Here is a 22,890-nt window from a genome sequence, read left to right as displayed (position 1 = left end):
ATCTAATGCTAGTCCTCCACTTAAAACGTTGCAGTTAATCTTAGAGGAAAGTACAGACTCCTAACGCGGCTTTTAAGGCACTCTCTGGAAACTCTGCAGGCCAGTTCTACTCTGTCCTATAGAGTAGCTATGAGTCGGAATCGACTCGACAGCAGTGGGTTTTTTGAAATACCTCTGAGGAAACCCTGGTAGCTTAGTGGTTAAGAGCTATGGCTGCTAACCAAAAGGTCAGCAGTTCAAATCCACCAGGCACTCCTTGGAAACTCTGTGGGCCAGTTCTACTCTGTCCTATAGGGTCACTAACGAGTTGGAATCGGCTCGATAGCAATAGGTTTGGTTTTTTGGTTTGTACCTCTAAAGCTATTTTCTTCCTCACATTTAATAGTCTTAACTTGCTTGCTAAAAGTGGAGAGGACTTGAAGCATTTATTGATGAAGATCAAAGACTACAGCCTTGAGTATGGATTACACCTTACCATAAAGAAAACAAGAATGCTCATCTTACTTATTAGTTTGTCCCTTGTTTTAACACGAGTGAATGCAGCTTGGCTACATCAGCTTAAGCAAAACCTTTTTTCTCCTCATTTCAACCTGGAAATGTCAAGTAGCTGGGTATCCATTTTGCTCAAATGGGTTTGGCCAATAATAACCCTTGTATTAATTATTTTTGCCATTTGCCTTTTTTGGACCCTGCCTCTTACAAGTACTTATGAATTTATAGGAAAAGGTTAAGGCTCTCAGGCCTGTATATTCTCCAAGGAAGGTTACAGACCCATCCCTCCTGAGCCTGTACAAAGTAGACTTTAGTTCTTGTCAACGCCCCTGTCCAGCCTGAAGCAGTTACAGAGGAATAATCTTCGTTCCCTACTCCCAATGAGAGTCATGATTTGGTATGAATATTCAAATCCTGACGAGAAAAGGAGGGGATGAGACCGGTAGCCTACCCGCCATCCTGAATAAGCAAAGGGCTATGCCCGCCATCTTCTGTGATATAGGAACTAACTCCATGTCTTTAAGCTATCTCCTTATTTAGGTATGCTTTCTATTTCTGGCCAAGCTGAGGGAAACAAGAGACTGGGGTTTCAGGACCAGATGAAACTGGCAAGAACTAGATCTGGCCCCCTTGACATGCAGAGAACCATCAACCCCATCCTCTGGATGACCCCGGAACTCTTCTCCTACCTGATGGAACCAAAACTTTAGTGGCCCAACATTGGGGGAAGGCTTTCAGAAGTGAGGGGTTCTGAGCCTAAGATCTGGTTTGAGAGGCCCTTCCTTTTAGACTAAGCAAACACATAAATGCCGGACCACTGCAGGAATGCCTTTTTGGACCAGACCAAACAGCATGCTGGCCCCACCTTCGGGCGTTGCTGAAAACCTCAGACCCGATTTACTTCACCCATATAAACCCCTTGGGCTACTGTTCTGGGAGCCATCTTGGAGATGCAAGTCTAAGTGTGCTCCTTTGCTTGGCCAATCAAATAAAGCTGCTTCTTTCGCTTTCACCCATTTCGTGTCTCTATGGCCACGCGGAGCAGGCCTGGAACAATCTGGTTACACTCACAACTGGACCAGTAAGCAACACCATGACAAATGGAGAAAATATTGGAGTTGTCAAGGATTTCATTTTACTTAGATCCACAATCAACACCCATGGAAGCAGCAGTCAAGAAATGAAAAGACACATTGCACTGGGCAAAACTGCTGTAAAAGACCTCTTTAATGTGTTAAAAAGCAAAGATATAACTTTGAGGACTAAAGTGTACCTGACCCAAGGCATAGTGTTTTCAATGGCCTCATATGCAGTGAAAGTTGGACAATGAATAAGGAATACCAAAGAAGAACTGATATCCTTGAATTATGGTGATGGCGAAGAATACTGAATATGCCATGGACTGCCAGAAGAACGAACAAATCTGTCTTGGAAGAAGTACAGCCAGAATGCTCCTTAGAAGCAAGGATGGTAAAACTTCATCTCATGTACTTTGGGCAGGTCATCATGAGGGACCAGTCCCTGGAGAAGGACATCATGCTTGGTAAAGCAGATGGTCAGCAAAAGAGAGGAAGATCCTCAATGAGATAAACTGAGGCAGTGGCTGCAACGATGGGCTCAAGCATAAGGACGATTGTGAGGATGGCGAAGGACCAGGCAGTGTTTCGTTCTCTTGTATGTAGGGTCACTATGAGTCACAGCTGACTCAATGGCACCTAACAACAATACCAGTAGCAGTTATAGCTAACATATATGGAGCACTTGTGTGCCGTGCACCAGTCTAAAGGCATTATTATATGTACTAAATCATTTAGTTCTAATATATGATGTACGGATTATTGTCATACCTCCTTCCAGGTGAAGAAACCAGGGCAACTACTAAGTGGTGAGGCCAGGATGTAAACCCAGGCAGTCTGACTCCAGAGCTGCCTCTACACCAACTATAATTAAAGTCCATCAGTTTCTGAAATGTGCTTTTTTACCGTGTACCACCAGGTCTTCACACTGTTCTGTGAGAACGTCCTTCAGGTCATAGGTTAAACAACCTTCCTCCGTGAGGCCTTCCCTGCAGTCTTCTCCAGAGTTAGTTAGATCCCCCTTCTATGTTCTCCCACAGCATTCTGAAATCCGTGTTATAACACCAAATTCTACTTTATTATAATTACTTGCCTGCCTTCACCAATAAATCCGAGGCTGCATGAGGGCACAGATCATGTCTGTCTTGCTGTATGCCTAGCACCTGACACAGGCCCTGGAATATATTAGGTCCTGAGTGAATTTACAAGGCACCACCATCATGAAGCTTTTCTTAACCCACTTCCAAAAGTAACTGGTCATTTCTCTAAGAGCCCTGTTCACATGTCACATAGTTTATACTTCACATTTTATTACATATCTATTTAAAGGATGTATATATATGCCTTCTTCCTATACGCTTATGAAGAACAGGTGCATCACCCTATGTATCTATGTGACCCCTGAAGTAACTTTCACAAACTTACCACTTAAAAGTAATTATTGTGTAAAAGAGAATCTCTGTAATATTCCTTATAATTGCATGTAAATGTACAATTATCTCAATACAAATTTCAATTTAAAAAGTAATTACTGTAAGAAACGGATTGATAAATAATGAATTACTCAAGAGCTTAAAAGACCCCCACTATCTGGTCATCCCTGCACAGGAGCCATGCTAATTTTCTCTGTATCCTTCCAGTTTTAGTATATGTGCTGCTGAAGAGCCCTCGTACTATCTGAAGACCCAACTCCCCAATTTAACATTCAGAGTCCTCAACAATCCAACTCATTACCTATTCAGGAGTCCTGGTGGCACAGTGGTTAAAAGCTCGGCTGCTGACCAAAAGGTTGGCAGTTCGAATCCACCAGCCACTCCTTGGAAACCCTATGGGGTAGTTCTACTGTGTCCTATAGGGTCAATATGAGTCAGAATTGACTCTGCAGCACTGGGTTTGGTTTGGTTTTGGTTTGGTTATTACCTATTCAAACAATTCTTCCAACTGTTCCATACTTCCTATTCTAATCAAGGTGAAAACCTTATTCTCCCTCACATACCATGCTTCTAGTTTCCAGGTGCTTCCTTAGGGTACTCTTCCTACCTGAACACCACCTAGTATGTCCTTCCCTCCTCTGATGCCTCTTGCCTATCCAAATTCCTCTTGCCTGTTAAGGTCTAACTCTAATTTCACCTTCACTGTGAAATCTTTCTGACCTCATGTCTTCTGTCTTAGGGCCCTGTAATCCTCTATTACCCCTGTGTCTCCAACAAGAATAGAAAGTGCTTCAGTCTCAGCATCGTGCCTTCTACATCTCAGGGATCCCTCAGAGTATCTAGCACGGGTTAATTATACAATCAATAATTACTGAATACTTGCTGATAAAAAGAGAAGTCTCATGTTAGACACGAATATAATCAACCCTCGATGAGTCCATGCTAACAGTAGAGCTATTGCACCTAAAGGAAAAAATGTGGATAAATCCAACTATCTTTTAGAGCCTGTTGTTTGTACTAAGTACTGTGGAGTTGCTTCTAATTTTCTAGGAAGTCACAAAGCTGCCACAATGGTCTAAGTGTACAATCCCTCCCTTGTCAGGGCCCAGTGCCTGCTCAGCTTATGGTTCCACACTGGTGAACGACCGTACAATCTCTCCTCATCAGTGACACAGAGACAAAAATAATCAGAGGTAGTCATATTCTAAACATTTGCTGGTTCACACCTTCCTCTAATAGGGAGAGTATTGTTCAGGCACAAAAGATCATCTCTTCTAACTCCTACTGGGCAAATATCTTGATTATGTCAACAAAGTGCTTTTGTAAATAGAATATAGTGACAATATCAATAAGAATTGGAAAAAAAAAATCTGCCAGAGAAAATCCCTGTGATGATCTACCCTTGGGATAATCCAGAGTTGATAAAATGCCAAATTCTTCTCATAGTCCATAGAGATTTGCCTCAGCCTGGGGCTATTTTTCCTAAAGGAGAGTTTAACACTCCCGAGACTCCCTCTGGTTGGCCTCTCCTCCTCACCCAGCTGATCAGCTTTCACACAACAACATACCACATAAGTGTAAAGCTAAGTTTCTGGGCCTGAATTGTCATCCTTCATACCTGGCTGAAGCTACAGCTTTCTCCCAGACAGAATTCAAAATGTCTAAGCTTATCTCCAGAAAACTCTTCAAATACTTTAGGTAACCCAATGGCAACAGTTTTGCTACTAAAAAACTCCCCAATATCTTCCTGTTCGGGCAGGTCCTGTTGAAATCCCCCTCCTCATAAGGGGGAATCTGAGTGAAAACACTGCCAGCTTCCAGTTCCCTTAGGCAAATTTCCAGTCCCAGTGCAAGGCCATGAGGTTAAACATTTCTCGATGACGCAGGCTCCCTCAGAGGGAGGAACAAGGGAAAAAATCAAAACTTACTCTTCCCAGTGCAGTAAATCAAGAGTAAGCAGCCAAGTCGTTTAAAAAAAAAAAAAAAAAGAGTGACGTTAAACTATATACTGTCTGCTCTGTCAAGGCCCCCAGTGGGAGTACAGAACCAGGATAGGAGCTGTGGGATGGGAGACAAGGCAACTGCTGGATCAGCAGTCTAACCAAATTCATAGATAAATCTCTAGAATATTAATACATTGTATGTTTCCAACCACTGTATAAGTTAAAATAACTGGAGCAACTAAAGCAAAGTGACTGAATTGGTGGTTGTGGGGTGAAGAAATGGAGTCACACATACAGAAAATCATTATTAAAGATTAAAATGTATACTAGGTGGAAGGTTGGGAAGACTACAAGAAAGGACATTTCATCAACTTCTTGGGGAAAGAGTACAAGGTTGATCATAGAGAATGCAGACTCATCTGAAGGGCTGCTGGGCTCTGGGATCCCTGGCCACGTGCAGATGATAGCAATGGGCGATCCCAGATGAGAATGAAATAAAAATGGAGCTGTTTCCAAGAACTGATTTATAGATCACAGAGCTTTAGAATTAGGAAGGATCTAATGCTTACAAGGAGCCCTGGTGGGGCAGTGGTTAAGAGCTACAGCTGCTAACCAAAAGGTCAATAGTTCAAATCCACCTGCCGCTCCTTGGAAACCCTATGGGACAGCTCTACTCTGTCCTACAAGGTCGCTACGAGTCAAAATTGACTCAACGGCAATGAGTTTGGCTTTTAGTTTAATGCTTACAAGAAAATGCCAGTGACGAAAACACTGATCCATTTGTACAGTACTTTACTTCTCAAAGTGCTTTCATTCATTTAGTCTCTTAAAAAAGAAAAATTATGTACCTGCTATTTTTATGTGCCAGGAACTGGGGACACAGATTTAAGACAACATGCCTGCTTTCAGGGGGTTTATGTTTAATGATGAGACCTGCTAGGAACAACAATGCAATCAAGCAATTGCTCTATGGTGGTATGTACCAAATACACATGGAGTACAGGGAAAGAGCAACCTCACTCTGTCTGGGGGAATCAAAGACAGCACCCATCTCAGAGGTGGTGACCCTTTGAGCTGAAATTTGAAGGATAAGTAGAAGTCAGCCGGCTTCCAAGCACAGAGTGGAATGGACAAGGCAGAGAGAAGACCATATACAGAGGAATAGAAAAGTAAAAGAGCACAGAGTGTTCTAGAAACTAAAAGCAGTTCAGCACTGCTGGAGGGTGTGAAGTTGGAAGTGACAGGAGATGAATGAATAGTTAGTCAGAGACTAGATAGACAAATATAATAGTTTAAATTCTACCCTGTAGGAAATTAGAAGCCACCAAAGAATTCTGAGCAGGAGAATAAAATGATTAGAATCAATAATTCGAAAAGTTATCTTGGCAACTCTGTAAACGACAGATTAGAGGAGGATCTGGCTACAGGCAGGTAGCCAGTAAGGACGCTACTGAAGTCACAGTGAGAAACGTTGAGTCTGATCTAGGACAGTGAAGATGAGAAGGTAAAAGTAGAGGTAGAATCTATAGAATTCAGAGATCAAACAGATGTAGGAGTAAAGAATCGAGAACGACTCCCAACTTTCTGGTTTGGACAACTGGTACCAAGTTGGCGAAGCTGGCCTCAGGGTAGTCCTGGGGAATGATCGTACCAGTTTTAAATGTGTGGAGTCTGAAGTGCATGTGAGTCACCTAGATTCCCAAAAAACTAAATCCATCGCCATCAAGTCAATTTCGACTCACAGCAACCCTACAGGACAGAGTAAAACTGCCCCACAGAGTTTCCAAGGAGCACCTGGTGGATTTGAACTACCGACGTCTTGGTTAGCAGCCATAGCATTTAACCACTATCCCACCAGGGTTTCTTCTAGACTCCCAGGTGCAAAGAATTAGTGGAATAAGTGAATTTGGAGCTCAGGAAATAGGCTGGGGGTAGAGATAAAGATACATGCATCCCTGAATAAGCGGTGGTTGAAGCCACAGCTCAGGATGAGATTGTTAGAGAGAATGTGTAGACTGAGCAGAAAAGAGTCAAGAATTAACCCTGGGAAATACTGACATTTAAAGAGCAAGCAAAGGAAGAGAAGACTAAAAAATTAAAAAAGGAGTGAACGGAGGCCAGAGAGATAGGAGAGAGAGAACTGTGTCTATAGCATATGTCTACAGCTGCCCAGCACTGGAATACCTTTCCTATGGGGGAAATTCCAATGCAGGTAGAAGGCAGGCCCCTCCCTCTTCCTATGTGAGATGCCGAAGAGGAACAGACAGCCCTCTCTCCCTGGCATCTAGCTCACAAATACGTAACCAAAGTCCAGCCAATCAGATTCTCCCATCTAGAACTTTGAACGTTGAGGGAATGGCACAATGGTGGAGAATGTAATCAGAATTATTCATGGCATTGTGGCCAGTGTCTACTGGTGGTGGTGTTAACAGCATCAAGTGTTCAGTAGCCAGGCCAGCAGCAGAGAAGTCCAGTGAGTAGTACTAGTCACAGAACCCTAAGCAGACTGCTCCCATGACACAGTCTTCACTATGTCTTGCCTCACTCAGTTTCTGCTCATCTTCTGAACTTCCTTATCCAACCTTCTCATTAAGGCTGTGCACTATCCAATACTTTTTAAATAAGTTTATTATATGCCTAGGTTAGCCAGTGTTGGTTAACCCAAAGAACCCTGAGTGATATAGAATGGGGGAGAGTATCAAACAGGGTCAATGGTAAAGAAGATCAAGTAAGATGAGGACTAAAATGGGCCCACTGGGTAGAGTGACTTACTGGTAGGTCACTGGTGATCTTGGGTAAATGTGGGTTCTCATTCCATCCTTACAACACCTTGTGAGGAAGAGAAGGCAGGTACTATATCTTTATTTTAGGGATGAAAACACTGACTCTAAAGGAGATTAAGATTACTTAAGGTCATAAAGTTCTTTTTACTATCCAAGGTTGCCCTCAAGATGAAATTATTTTAAAGATGCTCACTAAAAAAAAAATAAAGGAGATGTTAAATGTCTATACTCATTCTTATACTGAATGTCAATTGGCATAGATGATAGCCATATACAGTTCCTAATCCTGGTTTTACAACTTCTTCAATTTTTGTAATATAAAGAAGATCCTAACAAAAGCATAGGCTCCTTATAGACAACGACTCAGAAACATCCCTAAGAAGATTCCTGGCCATCATCCTTCCATGGTTCATTCGTGCTGCCTTTGTCACTACTCTAAGAACACATCATCAGCTACAAGAGACTCTTCAAGAGGAAGATGATATCTTCTATCCCTGACCATGAGAACCACTGTGGGAATGAGACGTTGAGAACTTTCAAAAGAAGATTATTTCTCAACTTCATTCCTTTGGGATATGTCACAGCCAGGAAGGGAGAAATTGGAAAAAGCAGCTTTCACAAACTGCCAAATCTATGTCCTAGTCCCAGGGGATAATTAGTCAATGAGGTTTTGTGGAGTTGATGTAATGTTGGCAGAGGCTAATGTTTTATAGTTGAACATGTTCCCTCCTGGTATTTAGCTTAAGGGCTAAAAGGGATGACATCCTGGAAAGCCAAGAAACTCATACCCATAACACCACCACTTAGCAATCTGCATCTTAAAAGTAATTTGTGAACTTTAACTGATCCATCTCTACCATGGTAGGGAGCCATGCACTCTCTACCATGAGTAGGGTACAAGAGCATTTGTTAAACTATAAATTTTCTATTTCTTATTTTATATACCTCTTCCGCTAGAAAAGAAATTCTTAAGCAGCTCCAAAGAACAATTTAAAAAGCTTAAAGTAATGAAAGAAATTAGAAGAAAGGAAAGCTTTCTAAGGCATAAAGTCTGTTTGTGGCATTTTAATTCCACTACTAGCACAGCAAGCTTAAAGCTGTCTGACATTCTTATAAAAACAATTTTTGAAACTGAGTACGTTAAGCCAAAAGATTTCAGGGGCATCATATATCGCACAGAAACTGTCAATCTTAACTTTAGAAGTACTTTAGAAGAGATAAGAATCAGTGGGTGGGGAGCAGAAGTATTAAGACACTAACACTCTTGATTTGAGCTTGAGTTATTAAACTTCAAAATAAATGCTTGCCATTTTAATAAAAATTGGTAAATCCTATGACTTAAATATGCCATGATTATATCCCAAAGCCTGAGACAAAACCAAAAAGAACAAAAATTAAAATCTCTTATCAATAAGTCAAAATATATAATGTTTCTAAATACGTGCCAGTTCCTTATTTGAAATGAGACAATTTTTGGTTCAACCCTGGGCAGAGGCGATCTAGTGATAATGGATACAAACGTTCTATAGTTTATATATCTTGAAAATTTCACAAAAATTAAAACTGACATTCCTTAAAATGAATGGGGGGAGGGGTATAAAAAATATAATCCTCTACATCTTCTAAAGGAAATAGAGAGTCATGCTTAGCAGGATGGTTTGTATCTTCTCTGCAGGGAAATATTTTTTGTGAGAAGCTGTTGGACTGGGGACCTGAATACAGAATGTTCCAGTGTGGCTTTTTCCTTTCCAATCTCTCTAATATTTGCCATTCACTTCATTAATTTATTAACATAAACTTATTCAGCCTCTACTATGTATCAAGCACTTTGAGAAATGTTGGATATAAAATGGTAGAATACCTCCATGAACAAATGCCTCCTTTGCCATGAGACCAGAAGAGCTGAATGGTGCCCAGCTACCATTGCTAAACATTTTGATCAAAGGTTCTATAATTCTGATCAAAAGGGGGAAAATGCAGAACAGAATTTAAAATTCTCATGAAATCCAGGCTTCCTGGAGACACAAAGATTGGATGAACCCCTGAAACTACTGCCCTGAGATAATCTTAAAACCTTAAACCAAAAATATCCCCTACGGTATTCTTAAAACTGAACAACCGTTTACCTTAACTAGTAAAAAAGGTCTGCCTTGAGCATTACGTGCTTTTAAGAACCATCTACATGGGATCAAAGTGACAACAGCAACTCGAAAGATTAGATAAGAACCTTAAAACAAAACCACTGCCGTTGAGTCAGTTGCAACTCATAGCGACCCTATGTGGTACAACGCGTTATTTAACATGGCCCTCCTAGCTCTGGTGGAGCAGTGGTTAAGAGCTTGGCTGCTAACAAAAAGGTCGGCAGTTCAAATCCACTAGCCACTCCTTGCAAACACTTTAGGGTGGTTTTTTTTTTTTTTTTTTTTACTGTGTCCTATGGGGTCGCTATGAGTCAGAATTGACTTGATGGCAACAGGTAGGAGTTCTAGCCACAGTCTTTCTGACACACACACCATGATTGAGTGGGACTATGCAAATAAGGTATATGGAACCAGTGATGGCTGGGGTTGTGTGTTGGCTTGGCTGGGCCACAATTCCCAGTATTGTGTGGCTGTCCTCCATTTTGTGATCTGATGTAATTATCCTAAGTATCCTCCATTTTATGTGTTGTAAATCCTAACCTCTATATGTTAATGAGCCAGGATTAGTGTGGGTATATCTTGAGTCACAGCCTTGCAGAAGGGCATGACTCGGGGTCCCACCCTTATTCAAGTCATGCCCCTCCCCAGGGTGTGGCCTGTATCCAAAGTATGCATGGGTGCTCTGGTGGGGCTCTCTCTCTCTTTCTGCATCTGGATCCTGCATCTGGCTCATCACTGTCTGACCTCTGGTTCTTGGGACTTGAGCTAGCGGCCTGCCATATGATCTGTCGATTCTGGGATTTACCAGCTTCCACAGCCCCGTGGGCCAGCAGCCTATTTTCTGACCTGATTTGCCAGCTTCCGCAGCCTTGTGAGCCACAGCCTTGTGGTCTGGCCTGCTGATTGGAGTTCATTGGCCCCTGCGGTCATATGAGTCAGGAGAAGCCTATGCCTGACCCACGGATTTGGGACTTGCCAGCCTCCACAACCGCATGAGCCATTTCCTTAATGCGGTTCATGAGTTCTGTGAGACAGTGCAGCAAATTAAGGAACCCAAAGACGTGAAGGAGAGCACTGAGGAGGAGTAGTTGATGCTAGAGATGACAGACTGGTACCGCAATTTGGAAATGTTGGACATTTAGGGTATCTTTAACCTCTGCCTCATAGGAACCAGCTTTATGCTGACCCTTATAAAAGAAATTATTCATTGACCCTATGAGACAGGGACCTTAGGGCGCGTGAATTTATGTTTCGGGGGAAGGACAACTCAGAAAAGGAGGGTGAGAATGTTTGCACAACTCAAAGAATTTAATCAATGTTATTAAATGGTACATGTAGAAACCGTTGAGTTTGTGTATGTTTTGCTCAGTATATTCTCAACAATAAAATAATTTTTAAATGGTAAAATAATAACGATGACATAAGATTCCTGCCTTTATAAAATTTACAATCTAGTGAGAGAAGTACACATTAAACAAACAAATCCTACAAACAAACATATAATCTCAAAGTATAATGAAGAAAACAAAAAGAGAGAATGAGAGAGAATGAAAATATCCAGGGCAGGGGGCAATAAATGAGACCTAAAGGATGAAAAGTAGGTCAGAAATTAAGAGGAGAGGAAGGAGGGAGAAAAGAATGGAACCTAGAAAGCAAAAAGGGATGCACAAGGGATGAGGCTGAAGAAGTAGGCAGGATAGATCATACAGGCCCATGCACTCCAGAAAACTGGCCAACTACTCCATAAATAAAAACATTGATTTCAGGCCTACCGTAGTTTTACACAAATATACCCACTCCTCACTTACCAACTATCTCACTATCTGACATTTCACATTTACGACAATAATAAAAAGTCTACTATCTGCTTTGAGCGTTAACAGCGTATGTCTGGTAGTAATGAATGCTGAGGTGCAAGGCAAGAGTAATGCTGGCTGTGACGGTGAAGGTTATGTGTCAACTTCACTGGGCTATGATTCCCAGTGGTTCAGCAGTTATGTAATGATGTAATTTACCTGTTATGTAATGATCTAGAGGAGCCCTGGTAGTGCAGCGTTTAAAGTCTTCAGCTGCTAACTGAAAGGTCAATACTTCATACCCACCAGCCACTCCACAGGAGAAAGACGTGGCAGTCTGCTTCTATAAAGATTTACAGCCTTGGAAATGCTACCGGGCAGTTCTACTCTGTCCTAGAGGGTCACTGTGAGTCAGAATTGATGGCAACGGGTTTTGGTTTTTTGTAATGATGTACTTTTGCAGTTATGTATACCGATGTAGTTATCCTCCATTTTGTGACCTGATGTGGTCACCCTTCATTTTCGTATAATGCCTATTTTCACCTAACAACCTGGTCTTCGGAACCTAACCATGTTGATAAGTGAGGAGTAGATGTAACACATGGTATCCATTTTTTGGTCAACCATGTCCTCTGATCCCCCTGCCAAGTATTTTTGTAAGTACACTATGCTAATTTTTTACAATGTACAAAAAATTAGCATAGTGTTTACGAAAATACCTCATAGAGGGAGGGCGCATGTAAAAACACGTAACACACATGTTCCTCCCGTTGCCCCCATTGCCATCGAGTCAATTCCAACTCATAGTAACCCTATAGGACAGAGGAGAGCCACTCTATAAAGTTTCTAAGGAGCACCTGGTGGATTTGAACTGCCGATCTTTTGGTTAGCAGCCATAGTACTTAACCACTATACCACCAGGGTTTCCACACATATGTTACTTGTGTAAAAATATGGTAGATATTATTTAAACTCTTATTCAAAACCGTCTCAATCAGAGCATGATTCTTATGAAGGTGATGACCATGTTTACTCTAGATTCTGAAACACCCTTTATGTAACACCCAGCAAATTCTGTTGTTGGGTGCTGTCGAGTTGATTTTGACTCATAGTGACACCATGTGATAGAGTAGAAATGTCCCATATGGTTTTCTAGGCTGTAATCTTTACAGGAACAGATTACTGAGTCTTTCCCCCGTGGATGCACTGGGTGGGTTCAAACCACCAACCTTTTGGTTAACAGCTTAGTGTGTAACTATTGTGCCACCAGGGCTCGTTATGAGTACATGGAAAAATATACTTTCTCTTCAAATTTATGAAGACTGTTCTAAAAATGTTAATAATAACCACCTTAGTTGAGATTAAACATAAATTTAGTTACAATGAGCCAACTGAACAAAAGCCTAACTGCAATGGGGTTTTCAGGATAGAACTAATGGAAGATTATTTGCAAACATCTCATAGAATGACTTAGTCCAGATATAAAACTCAGCTGTTAAGAAGTTCCTCAAAGCTCTGGACTACACGGCTCAGAAGAGAAGGGGGGAAGAGGCACAAGGCCTTTTTTCTTACCAGAGCCAACAAGGACCTTCACGCAGCCCATGTTCCTATTCTAAAGATATACAGGATTAAATTTACTTCCTATTCACAGAAGCTACTTTGCTACATCGGAAAAAATTTCTAATGCATGTTAAGGGCAAGACACTGAAAATGTTCTTGCTTAGTATCAAACATATGATGCTGGTTTTGGCCACAGGAGGTACAGTGAGAAATCTTACTATGCTGTAATTCAAAATGCCATCCCTTTTAACCATGGTGAACAGGTACCAGATTCACCATTAAAAACACGGAAGCTGAGGCCGGGCCAAGACAGTGGAGTAATCAGATGCTTCCTGTTGTCCCTCTTATAACAAAGATCTGAAAAAACATGTGAATTGATCATATATATGACAATCTAAGGCAAAGGTGAGGAACTGGACTGAGCAGCAGGGGGAGGGAGAAACGGTTCAGAAGCAGCGAGGAGTTGCCAGACATGACCCAGTGGGAATGGACAACCCGCACAATGGATCTGCTGCCACGAGCGCGGTAAACCAAGCAGTGGCGTGCGGGGCATGTTTTCCACATCGGGAGAGACTGAGCAGCAGGGAGTCTACTCACACCCCCAGAATCAGTGAAAAGCAGTGCTCAAATGGCAAAAATGTACATGAATCTAACCTACCACACAGTTCAAAAAACACTCCATTGAGAAAAACTTCTCTCCCATTTACCTGTCCCTTCCCACTCGGCACTGGGTCCAAACCAGCTTCAGAGACTGCTGTGTGCCCTGGGCCAGAAGTAGGACCTGCCAGGCATCCTGAGCCATTCTCCCGCCTTGGAGAGGGAACAAATTAACAAAAGGAAAAAATAATCCACTGGCTCCCCTCAGCCAGTAACTCTGGGCAGGCACAACTCCTATGCTTAGGCACAGGCATAAGGGGTCCATGGACTCTGAATGCCTTTCACCCCTACAGGGACCTGTGTGGGCCCATTTCAACAGCTGTGGCAAGTTTGTGACATTTGACACCACTCTGCCTATTAAGCAGGATCTTCACCCACCCACATCAGGGACCTGCAGACTGGTAGCTCCATCCGTGCCACCTAGGCATACGTGACATGGGTCCAAGAATAAGCGATGCCTCCCAGTCCATATAGCCAACAGCACTGGGTGCCCATACTCCAGCTACAAAGCCCACCCACTTACGTGCTTTAGGCAACAGGGAATGCTTTTCTCCCCCTCAGGGGCAGCTGTCAGCCCTCTGTCTTGCTCAGCACATGACCCCCTACTGCAGCCAGACACCTGTGCCTACAACGATCACCCCTGCCCATCTAGGATTGTAGGTGAGAGCCTGCATCACACACTTGGTGACCAACTACTAGGACACCTGAGCTCAATACATACAAAAAAAGTAAATGGACTCGTGGACTCACATACCTAATAACAGCTCTAACCACCTGGTGACAGGACATTAGAGCTTCAAAGACACCGATAATCAAACTAACCCACACGAGCAGCTTATTTGGCATATCAAAACCAAACCAAACAAGAAGCTAGGACACAGTAAGCAAACATAAAATAAATAAATACAATAACTTAACGATGGCTCGGAGACAATAGTCAGTAACAAATCACATTAAGAGGCAGACTATGATGGCTTCAGCAAGCTCCCAAAACAAAGATTCAAGAAATCTTCTGGATGAAGAGAACTTCCCGGAATTACCAGAGGTAGAATACAAAAGACTAATACCCAGAACTCTTCAAGAGATCAGGCAAAACCCAGAACAAGCTAAGGAGCACGCAGACACAGCAACAGAGGAACTGAAGAAGATTAGAGAAGTACATAATGACAAATTTAACAGGCTACAAGAATGCACAAAGAGACAGCAAACAGAGATCCAGAAGATTAACTATAAAATTTCAGAATTCGACAACTCAATAGAAAGTCAAAGGGGCAGAATTGAGGCAATGGAAGTCAAAATTAGTGAGACTGAAGACAAAGCACTTGACACCAACATAGTTGAAGAAAAATCAGACAGAAGAATTTTAAAAAATGAAGAAACCCTAAAAATTATGTGGGACTCTATCAAGAGGAATAACCTATGAGTGACAGGCATACCAGAACGGGGGGAATAACAGAGAAGACACAGAGAACTGTTGAAGATTTGTTCGCAGAAAACATTCCTGATATCATAAAAGATGAGAAGGCATCTATTCAAGATGCTCATCAAACCCCACACAAGGTAGATCTCAAAAGAAAGTCACCCATACATACTCTAATCAAACTTTCCAAAACCAAACATAAAGAGAGAATTTTAAGAGCTACTAGGGATAAAAAAAAAAAAAAAAAAAAAAGATCTACGAAGGAGAGTCTGTAGTTCAGACTACTGAGCAGAAACCATGCAGGCAAGAAGGCAATGGAATGACATATATAAAGCCTTGAAGGAAAAAAAAACTGCCAGCCAAGAATTATGTATCCAGCAAAACTGTCTAAAATATGATGGTGAACTTAGGACATTTCCAGATAAACAGATGTTTAAGGAATTTGCAAAAACCAAGCCAAAATTACAAAAATACTAAAGGGACTCTCTCTCCAATAACATCAGATAACAACCCAAAACTAGAACACGGGACAGAGCAACCAGATATCAACCCAGATAGGGAAATCACAAAAATAAATCAAAGCTAAAATACTGAAAATAGGGAAACAGAGACATCATTATGTAAAAGATGATAGCATTAAAACAAAAAAACAGGGACTTAAAAAATATAGTCATACATCTTTCATATGAAGAAATCAAGGTGATATAAAGAAATAAAAGTTTGGTTTAAGCTTAGAAAAATAGGGGTAAATGTTAAGGTAATCATAAAGGAAACTAACAACCCTACACACCAAAATAAAAAACAAGAAAAATATGAAGACTCAGCAAATACAAAACCAACAGCAAAGAAAAAGATGAAAGGAAAATACATACAGAAAAAATGACTCAGCACAGAAAACTAAGTGTAACAAAGAAACCGTCAAAAACACACACAAAAAAAGACATCAAAATGACAGCACTAAACTCATATGTATCAATAATTACGCTGAATGTAAATGGACTAAATGCACCAATAAAGAGAGCAAGCTGCAGAATGGACAAAACAACATGATCCGTCTATATGTTGCCTACAAGAGACACACCTTAGATTCGAAGACACAAATTAAAATTCAAAGGACAGAAAAAATATGTATCAAGCAAACAACAATCAAAAAAGAGAAGAAGTGGCAATGTTAATTTCTGACAAAATAGACTTTAAAGTAAAATCCACCACAAAGGATGAGGAAGGACACTACGTAATAATTAAAGGGTCAACACACCAGGAGGACATAATCATATTAAATATTTACGTACCCAATGACAGAGCTCCGAAACACATAAACTCTAACAGCACTGAAAAGAGAAATAGACAGCTCCACAACAAGAGTAGGAGACTTTAACACACCACTTTCAGTTAGGGACAGAACATTCAGAAAGAAGCTCAATAAAGATACAGAAGATCTAAATGTTACAGTAAACCAACTGGACCGCATAGACATATACAGAACACTCCACCCAAAAGCAGCCAAGTATGCTTTCTTTTCCAAAGCACATAGAACATTATAAAGAAAAGACCACATATTAGGCGATAAAGCAACCCTTAACAGAATCCAAAACATCAAAATATTACAAAGCATCTTTCCTGACCATAAAGCCATAAAAGTAGAAATCGACAACAAAAAAAGCAAGAGAAAAAAATCAAACATGTAGAAACTGAACAACACCTTGCTTAAAAACTACTGTGTTACAGAAGAAATTAAGGACAGAATAAAAAACTCATAGAGTCAAATAAGAATGAAAACACATGCTACCAGAACCTTTGGGACACAGAAAAAGCAATGCTCAGAGGTAAATTTATAGCAGTAAACACACACATCCAAATAAACAAAAAAAGGTCAAAATCAAAGTATCAACTCTACAACTTGAACAAATAGAAAGAGAGCAGCAAAAGAAGCCCTTGGACACCAGAACAAAGCAAATAATAAAAATTAGAGCAGAATTAAATGAAAAAGAAAAACAATTGAAAGAGTAAACAAGACCAAAGCTGGTTCTGTGAAAAGATCAACACAATAAATTAGCCAAACTGACAAAAGAAAAACAGAAGAGGAAGAAAATAACCTGATTAATAAATGAAATGGGTGATATCACAACACACCCAACAGCAACTAAAAGAATAATAAAAGAACACTATGAAAAATTATACTATAACAAATTTGAAAACCTAGAGGAAATGGACAAATTTCAAGAAACAGACTACCTACCTAAAACTAATACCAACAGAGGTAGAACAACTAAATAAACCTATAACAAAACAAGAGATTTAAAAGGTAATTAAAAAAACTCCCCCCACCAGAAAAAAAAAGCCCTAGCCCTGATGACTTCACTGGAGAATTCTGCCAAATTTCCAGAGAAAAGCTTACACTACTACTATTAAAGGTATTTCAGAGCATAGAAAAGGATGGAATACTCGCAAACCTCATTCTGTGAAGCCAGCATAGCCCTGATACCAAAACCAGGTAGAGGCACCACAATAAAAGAAAACTATAGACCAATATCCCTCAAGAACTTAGACACAAAAATCCTCAACACAATTCTTGCCAATAGAATTCAACAACATATCAAAAAAATAACTCACCATAACCAAGTGGGATTCATACCAGGTATGCAGGGATGGTTCAACATTAGAAAAACCATCAATGTAATCCATCACATAAATACAACAAAAGATAAGAACCATAAGATCTTATCGATAGATGTAGAAAACCCATTTCGCAAAGTCCAACACTCATTCATGATAAAAACTTTCAGCAGAATAGGAATAAAAGGGAAATTCCACAGAATAATAAAGGGTATTTACACAAAGCCAACAGCCAACATCATCCTAAACAGAAAGATTCTAAAACCATTCCCCTTCAGATCAGGAACCAGACAAGGATGCCCTTTCTCACCACTCTTATTCAACCTTGGGCTCTGAGGTCCTAACCAGAGCAATTAGGCTAGATAAAGAAATAAAGGGCATGCAGATTGGTAAGGAAGACATCAAAGTATCTCTATTTGCAGATGACATGATCTTACACACAGAAAACCCTACAGAATCCTCAAGAAAACTACTGGAACTAATAGACGATTTCAGCAGAGTATCAGGATACAAGATAAACAAACAAAAATCAGTTGGATTCCTTTACACTAACAAAGAGAACTTGGAAGAGGAAATCACCAAATCAATACCACTTACAACAGCCCCAAAGAAGATAAAATACTTAGTAATAAACCTAAACAGAGACGTAAAAGAACTATTAAAAAAAAAAACTGCAAGAAACCAAAAGAGGCCTACATAAGTGGAAAAACATACCTTGCTCATGGATAGAAAGACTCAACATTGTGAAAATGTCTATTTTACCCAAAGCAATCTATAGATAGAATGCAATCCAGATTAAACTCTAATGGCATTTTTTTTTAAGAGATGGAGAAACAAAGTACCAACTTCATATGGAAAGGGAAGAGGCCCTTGATAAATAAAGCATTACTGAAGAAGAAGAAGAAGAACAAAGTGGGAGGCCTCACATTACCTGATTTTAGAATCTGCTATACCGCCACGGATCCTTCTTCCTAGTCTGTCTTAGTCTGGAAGCTCAGCTGAAACCTGTCTTCCGGGGTGACCCTGCTGGCATCTGAATACCAGTGGCATAACATCCAGCATCACAGCAACACACAAGCCCCCACGGTATGACAAAATGACAGACACATGACAGACTAGGAAGAAGGACCTGGCAGTCTACTGAAAAGCATTAGCCAGTGAAAACCTCATGACGAGCGGCGGAACACTGTCTGATACAGTGCTGGAAGATGAGCCCCCCAGATTGGAAGGAACTCAAAAGATGACTGGGGAAGAGCTGCCTCCTCAAAGTAGGGTCGACCTTAATGACGCGGATGCAGTAAAGCTTTGGGGACCTTCATTCACTGATGTGGAACGACTCAAAATAAGAAGAAACAGCTGCAAACATCCATTAATAAGCGGAACCTGGAATGTATGAAGTATGAATCTAGAAAAATTGGAAATCGTCAAAAATGAAAAGGAACACATAAACATCAATGCCCTAGTCATTAGTGAGCTGAAATGGACTGGAACTGGCCATTTTGAATCAGACAATCATATACTCTACTGTGCTGGGAATGACAACTCGAAGAGGAATGGTGTCGCATTCATTGTCAAAAACGTTTCAAGATCTATCCTGAAGTACAATGCTGTCCCTGATAGGATGATATCCATATGCTTACAAGGAAGACCAGTTAATACGACTATTATTCAAATTTATGCATCAACCACTAGGGCCAAAGCTGAAGAAATTGAAGATTTTTATCAGCTGCGGCAGTCAGAAATTGATCGAACATGCAGTCAAGAGGCATTGATGATTACTGGCAATTGGAATGCGAAAGTTGGAAATGAAGAAGGATCAGTAGTTGGAAAATATGGTCTTGGTGACAGAAACAATGCTGGAGATTGAATGATAGAATTTTGCAAGACCAGCGACTTCTTCATTGCAAATACCTTCTTTCACCAACATAAACGGTGACTATACACATGGACCTCGCCAGATGGAACACACAGAAATCAAATTGACTACATCTGTGGAAAGACAAGATGGAAAAGCTCAATATTATCACTCAGAACAAGGCCAGGGGCCAACTGTGGAACAGACCATCAACTGCTCATACGCAAGTTCAAGCTGAAACTGAAGAAAATCAGAGCAAGTTGACGAGAGCCAAAATATGACCTTGAATATATCCCACCTGAATTTAGAGACCATCTGAAGAATAGATTTGACACACTGAACATTAGTGACCAAAGACCAGATGAGTTGTGGAATGACATCAAGAACATCATACGTGAAGAAAGCAAGAGGTCATTGAAAAGACAGGAAATAAAGAAAAGACCAAGATGGATGTCAGAGGAGGCTCTGAAAACTTGCTCTCGGACATCGAGAAGCTAAAGCAAAAGGAAGAACTGATGAAGTGAAAGAGTTGAACAGAAGATTTGAAACGGCCTCTTGAGAACACAAAATAAAGTATTATAATGACATGTGCAAAGAGCTGGAGATGAAAACCAAAAGGAAAGAACAGGATCAGCGTTTCTCAAGCTAAAAGAACCGAAGAAAAAATTCAAGCCTCTAGTTGCAATACTGAAGGATACTATGGGGAAAATATTAAACGATGCAGGAAGCATCAAAAGAAGATGGAAGAAATACACAGAGTCATTATACCAAAAAGAATTAGTCGACGATCAACCATTTCAAGAGGTGGCATATGATCAGGAACCAATGGTACTGAAGGACGAAGCCCAAGCTGCTCTGAATGCACTGGCAAAAAACAAGGCTCCAGGAATTGATGGAATATCAATTGAAGTGTTTCAACAAACAGATGCATCGCTGGAGGTGCTCACTCGTCTATGTCAAGAAACATGGAAGACAGCTTCCTGGCCCAGTAACTGGAAGAGATCCATGTTGTTGTTGTTGCTGTTAGGTGCCATCGAGTCAGTTCCAACTCACAGCAACCCTATGCACAACAGAATGAAACACTGCCCGGTCCTGCACCATCCTTACAATCATTGTGATGCTTGAGCTCATTGTTGCAGCCACTGTGTCAATCCACCTCGTTGAGGGTCTTCCTCTTTTCCGCTGACGCTGTACTCTGCCAAGCATGATGTTCTTCTCCAGGGACTGATCCCTCCTGAGAACATATCCAAAGTATGGAAGACGCAGTCTCGCCATCCTTGCCTCTAAGGAGCATTTTGGCCGCACTTCTTCCAAGACAGATTTGTTCGTTCTTTTGGCAGTCCTTGGTATATTCAATATTCTTCACCAACGCCACAATTCAAAGGCGTCAATTCTTCTTTGGTCTTCCTTATTCATTGTCCAGCTTTCACGTGCACATGATGTGATTGAAAATACCACGGCTTGGGTCAGGCACACCTTAGTCTTCAAGGTGACATCTTTGCTCTTCAACACTTTGAAGAGGTCTTTTGCAGCAGATTTGCCCAATGCAATGCATCTTTCGATTTCCTGACTGCTGCTTCCAGGGCTGTTGATTGTGGATCCAAGTAAAATGAAATCCTTCACAACTTCAATCTTTTCACTGTTTATCATGATGTGTTCATTGGTCCAGTTGTAAGGATTTTTGTTTTCTTTATGTTGAGGTCCAGTCCATACTGAAGGCTGTGGTCTTTGTTCTTCATTAGGAAGTGCTTCAAGTCCTCTTCACTTTCAGCAAACAAGATTGTGTCATCTGCATAACTCAGGTTGTTAATGAGTCTTCCTCCAGTCCTGATGCCCCATTGTTCTTCACATAGTCCATCTTCTCGCATTATTTGTTCAGCATACAGATTGAATAGGTATGGTGAAAGAATACAACCCTGACACACACCTTTCCTGACTTTAAACCAATCAGTATCCCCTTCTTCTGTCCAAACAACTGCCTCTTGATCTATGTAAAGGTTCCTCATGAGCACAATTAAGTGTTCTGGAATTCCCATTCTTCGCGGTGTTATCCGTAGCTTCTTATGATCCACACAGTCGAATGCCTTTAAAGTCAATAAAACACAGGTAAACATCCTTCTGGTATTCTCTGCTTTCAGCCAGGATCCATCTGACATCGGCAATGATATCCCCTGGTTCCACACTCTCTTCTGAAACCGGCCTGAGTTTCTGGCAGTTCCCTGTCGATATACTGCTGCAGCCGTTTTGGAATGATCTTCAGCAAAATTTGGCTTGCATGTGATATTAATGATATTGTTCTATAATTTCCACATTCGGCTGGATCACCTTTCTTGGGAATAGGCATAAATATGGATCTTTTCTAGTCAGTTGGACAGGAAGTGGTCTTCCGTATTTCTTGGCATAGACGAGTGAGCACCTCCAGCGCTGCATCTGTTTGTTGAAACATCTCAATTGATATTCCATCAATTCCTGGAGCCTTATTTTTCGCCAATGCCTTCAGAGCAGCTTGGACTTCTTCCTTCGGTACCATCAGTTCCTGATCATATGCCACCTCTTGAAATGGTTGAATATCGACTAATTCTTTTTGGTATAATGACTCTGTGTATTCCTTCCATCTTCTTTTGATGCTTCCTGCATCATTTAATATTTTCCACATGGAATCCTTCACTATTTCAACTCGAGGCTTGAATTTTTTCTTCAGTTCTTTCAGCTTGAGAAACGCCGAGCGTGTTCTTTCCTTTTGGTTTTCCATCTCCAGCTCTTTGCACATGTCATTATAATACTTTACTTTGTCTTCTCGAGAGGCCCCTTGAAATCTTCTGTTCAGTTCTTTGACTTCATCAATTCTTCCTTTTGCTTTAGCTGCTCGACGCTCAAGAGCAAGTTTAAGAGTCTCCTCTGACATCCATCTTGGTTTTTTCTTTCTTTCTTTCCTGTCTTTTCAGTGACCTCTTGCTTTCTTCATGGATGATGTCCTTTATGTCATTCCAGAACTCGTCTGCTCTTTGGTCACTAGTGTTCAGTGCGTCCAATCTATTCTTGAGATGGTCTCTAAATTCAGGTAGGATATACTCAAGGTCGTATTTTGGCACTCGTGGACTTGCTCTGATTTTCTTCA

The 22,890-nt window shown here is 40.9% G+C and overlaps 1 protein-coding gene and 1 non-coding gene across 4 annotated transcripts in view; both read right to left on the bottom strand.

Moving 5' to 3' along the window:
• MRTFA (myocardin related transcription factor A) overlaps window positions 1-22,890 on the bottom strand; it is a 212,486-nt gene that overhangs the window by 91,999 nt on the left and 97,597 nt on the right. The gene's annotated exons all lie outside the window — the stretch shown is intronic.
• Window positions 3,135-3,236, bottom strand: LOC111747616 (U6 spliceosomal RNA). The gene has a single exon (XR_002783598.2). It is a non-coding gene; the product is annotated as a U6 spliceosomal RNA (small nuclear RNA).

Source organism: Loxodonta africana, chromosome 4 (genome assembly GCF_030014295.1).
Source record: "Loxodonta africana isolate mLoxAfr1 chromosome 4, mLoxAfr1.hap2, whole genome shotgun sequence".
Taxonomy (NCBI): domain Eukaryota; kingdom Metazoa; phylum Chordata; class Mammalia; order Proboscidea; family Elephantidae; genus Loxodonta; species Loxodonta africana.
The sequence above is the reverse complement of the archived record's forward strand: the minus strand, read 5'-3'. Positions and strand labels throughout refer to the sequence as shown.